Source organism: Armigeres subalbatus, chromosome 1, assembly GCF_024139115.2.
Source record: "Armigeres subalbatus isolate Guangzhou_Male chromosome 1, GZ_Asu_2, whole genome shotgun sequence".
Lineage (NCBI taxonomy): Eukaryota > Metazoa > Arthropoda > Insecta > Diptera > Culicidae > Armigeres > Armigeres subalbatus.
In genome coordinates, this window is record NC_085139.1 from 261,221,858 (window position 1) to 261,226,532 (window position 4,675).

General features: G+C 39.2%; 1 long non-coding RNA gene across 1 annotated transcript; it reads left to right on the forward strand.

Moving 5' to 3' along the window:
* Positions 1-2,893: 2,893 nt before the first annotated feature.
* Positions 2,894-3,441, forward strand: LOC134213331 (uncharacterized). Its single transcript, XR_009979439.1, has 2 exons — positions 2,894-2,928; positions 2,989-3,441. It is a non-coding gene; the product is annotated as an uncharacterized LOC134213331 (long non-coding RNA).
* The last annotated feature ends 1,234 nt before the right edge of the window (positions 3,442-4,675 follow it).

A 4,675-nucleotide genomic window follows, 5' to 3' on the forward strand; every position in this document is an offset into this window, starting at 1 on the left:
CTACCACGGAGCAAAAAAGGAAATCAGCACCTATTGGTAATATGCGATTACTTCTCTAAATGGGTAATGATTCATTCGATGAAGAAGTTGGATAGTTCAGCCATGTGTGTTATTTTGAAAATCAGTGGTTTAATAGGAATTCTGTCCCTGAGGTTATTATCACAGATAATGGTAGTCCTTTCGTATCAAAGGAATTCAAGGAGCTGTTGGACCACTTCAGAATCACACACTGGCTGAACTCCCGTTATCATTCCCAATCCAATCCCGTGGAGCGCGTCAACAGGACAATAAATGCTGCTATTCGCACATACGTCCAAGACGAGCAACGGATTTGGGACTCGAAGATCCCGGAGATCGAGGTAATGCTCAATACCAGCGTACATGCCTCCACAGGATTTACACCTTATTTTATCACCCATGGACAGGAGCTAGCAGAACAAGGGTCCGATCACCGTCTCTCTCGACACGACAAAGAATTATCTATAGAAGAAAAGGAAGAAAGGCGCAAGCAAATGTTCGCAAAAATTCATGAGATTGTTTCCAAGAATCTGCAAAAATCTAATAATATGGTAAGAAATACCTATAATTTAAGAAACCGTACGTTTGCAAAACCATTTACTGTTGGACAGCTTGTGTACCGCAAAAACATGAAGCAGTCCTCGGCTGCTGAAAACTATAATGCTAAACTAGGGCGACAGTATTTGCCCTGCAAAATAAAAACAAAAATTGGCTCATCATCGTACGAACTCGAAGATCTTAAAGGCAAGAACTTGGGGGTTTGGCCCGCGGCTCATCTTAAACCGGGTTAAAACTAGAACGGGATTTACACTATTTGCTTCGCCTTTCTCACCCACTTGCTATGCCCATGGACATGATATAATTAAGCTGAATGAACCACTTACTCACCTGGTTATTCATAAAATCGATTCATACCTTTCCGAATTCGTCGTTGTCATACTCAAACCAAAAATATTGCAGTCTTTTGCTGTCCACATCGTTCGCAGATTGTTGTGTTCTCCTCATTCTGACAATTCCCTGACAGCTGCCGTATAGTTGACAGTTCGCATGTCATTTCAGGGCCGAACTAAGGGAATGTTAAAAAATGGTAACGCTCCCAAGTGGCGAATTTTATCGATAAGTTGATCGAGGGGTCTATCGATAAATCGAATAGGCCTAAATAACTCTTTAGAATAGGGTACCCTAAAATTAAAATACTACCATAAGAATGAATGAAAGTGTGTTGCTCATGGGCAATTTCGTTCTGTCCCAGGTTACAGTATGATTGTTGAGAATGAACGATATTTGATGTGATTGATGGGGGGAATGAATGTGAGTTTGCAAGAGTCACTTTCTTCTTAATCCCCAAAAAGGGAGATAAATATTATTAAGAATGGAGGAAGTTCAGAATGTTTATTTACTCTTCTAATTAAAATCTAGGTTAATTTTGTAATGCTTTAGTCGAGGTAGTCAATTGCTAAGATTTCTATAGATTAAATAACTGAGAGGTTGAACTGATTTATTCTGACGAACCATTTTCGCAAAAGGTTTTTTTTTGGAGACACGCTTTTTCGATACAATTCACTCTTAGGTAACCAGACTCTATGGTTGAGAGTTGGATGATTTGGCAAAAAAGAGATCCTCGTCACGGAAAAATCATTTTGCTAAATCTATTAACTCGCATCCAAAAGAGAGTTACCCTGTTAGAACACCTATCCCAGACCTTTTTCTTGTCGGGGCAGTCAGACTCTATGATTGAAAGTTGGGTGAATTAGCGAAAAAGAGATCCTCTTCACGGAAAAATCATTTCGCTAATTCTTTTAACTCGCAATCAAAAGAGAACTGTCTCAACAAGGATACTCCGCATAAATTCCTTCTTATTTAGGTAACCAGACTCTATGGAGGAGAGTTGGATGATTTAACGAAAAAGAGCTCTTGTTGGAAAGAAAAATCATTTCGTTAAATCTAGCAACTCTCAACCAAAAGAGAGTTACCGCAGGATGAACACCCACCCAAGACTTCGCTAAGCGTAGACAGCCAGACTCTATGGTCAAGAATTAGCTGATTTTGTGAAAAAGAGCTCCTCATGCAAGGAAAAAATCATTTCGCCAAATCTATATAACACTAGACCAAAAGAGAGCTGACACAGCAAAGCTAAACCATTTGTGACGGAAGCCAGACTCAATTACCAAGGATTACATAATATCGCCAGAAAAGAGCTCCTCTTCATGGAAAAATCATTCGGCAATATTAACCTTAACTTAAGGTAAAAGGAGAGCTACCAAAACAAATGATCAAATCCCATCAATCATTTTATTCAACAACCAGACTCTATCTTTAAAGGTTACGTAATTTAGTGGAAAAGAGTTCCTCTACATGGACAAATCATTCCATTACATTAAACTAACCATCAAGGAAAAGAGAGTTGCTGACACTGAAATTCCATACTGTCCCATTGTCACTTCCCAATGTGGAAAAAACTAGTTTTTTAACTGTAGTGGGGATAAATGTAACCATTGATTTTGGGTTCTATTAATTGTAAATAGTTTTTTGTATATAGTATTTTTTTCTATTATCATATTATTATTTTTGAATGCTAGCAATTAGAGTTAAATTAAGAAATAAATAGGGTGTAAGAAGGGTAATAAAAGTATATGAACTGAAAAGGAATTAATGAATATGAATTGAAAATGATTTTATGAATCGAATACATCCACCTACTTCCCATACGCTTTGCACACCCTAACTATATATCTGTGAACGCACACCTCACGTTATGCGCTACCATTGAGCGCTACCACCGAAAAGCCACAGTCGGTCATTACCGTCAATGTCATCTGACGTCTGGAAAGAACGACACAGCAGAAGCCAAAAACGAGGACCGAGGATGGAATAAAACAGCTGGAATCAGCGAGTCCAGCTCTCTATCAGGTGAACCTCAGACGACACCACAAGTCTTTTATCAGTTTTTTAAAGTATTCTTTCTACCAGTGAACGATATCGTCGAAGGTCAAAGTTGGCCATTAGTAAAGTGACGCGTGGTGAAACCCCGGTTGTGAAGTGCCTGTAGTTTCGACGGGCGGTCCTCGCTGCTTCAACCCCTTGTGGACGCGGGTTATTCATCATCCAATTCAAGAAGTGAACCGTCGAAAGCCTTCATGTGGAGAAAGCCAAGCTGTAAGAACCAAGCCCGGACCGCGCAGAGAAATCGTTGCTCGCTGTTCCGTTCCGGACGCTACCTGTGCCTGAAGAAGTTTGCCGGCGTGTATGAGGGAGCGCTGAACGAGAAAATGAAGAGTCCCACCCCGGCGAGGAAGCGGTTGTGCTGTGGTACGTGCACGAATGCAGCTACGATGATCATGTGAGTTTAGAGGTGTGCAATTCTACTTCTCCTTCCGTACGAAATGTACAAAAGAAAATGAAATTAAATTAACTAATTAAGAATTCTCTTCTTTTAATCAATACTTGCTAAGCCCTGATAATTTGTCTATTTTCCACTATATCGTTATTCCACCTTGTGACGTTTTTCAAGGGAAGTCCTTCCTCCTACCAATCATATTCCAATTCTTTCTGGAGCCATTTTATAACGACCCTGAATCCCAGGACAATCCCTGGAGGGACAAAAAGGTGTCCCCAAGTAAATCGTTAGTCTCACAACCCTTAGTGTCGTTCCAATAGCTTCGTTCTTGAACATGAACCAAAGCCTAACCATTCGCCATTCTGGTTCATCTTCATTCAGCTCGATGTGCATGAGTTGGCCGATCGTACCGTTAACGATACCATCATCTACCTCAACGTTTGTCGTAACCATGTACGGCATACCGAGAGTAAGACGCAGCAGATAAGGCATGCCAAATGCCTCCACAACACTCATCTTATGAAGCTTGTTCCTGGCACTTACTAGCTGCTCATTGTTCCGGTATTCAGAGAACACATTTTCAGCTAGACTGTCTACACCGTCCGTTGCCATCAGTACCTCGCTATTGTACTGGTCGACGTCGATGTTACGGTGGAAAAGACGTACAGCATTCGGTGTGACCCTAAATGGCCGGAACGAAGTTATGACAGCGACTCTACGTGGATGCCTGTGCACGCGGATGTCCGACTAGAAGAGGCCAACCCGGATAAAAATTTACAGTAACTTGTATGACATAACCCATTGAAATACAATAGATTGTGTGGCAAACAATACAAACTATTGTATGCTTATTGTAAAATGTTCACGGTTGTAAAAGATCTTTATTGTACGTACATTAAAATAACAATATATTTAAATGTTTCCGATATATTCTATTATATTTTTATTGTTCGCTTATGTTTAGTATTTCTCATCCAAAAACTAAACAAATTTTAAAAGTATTCGGTTTGGATGATCTGGAAATTCGTCTGTTATTGAATTAATATAATTTTGGAATATTTCATGAATTTATTATTTTGATAAAATAACAATTGAAAACAATAAAATTACAATAGCTTTGTTTGTTAAATAAATAAAAATGTTATACCGATTCTCAAGTATATATTTCCATATTGAAGGTCTTGTTGCAGGTCTAGAAATGTTATTGTCAGTTTCGCTGGTAACAAAACGCGCCGATCACTTTTTAAGCACCTTTAAAATCGTCGCCAAATTATGAAAATATGCATGAAAAATAGTACTAAATTTCGGGAAATAATGTGA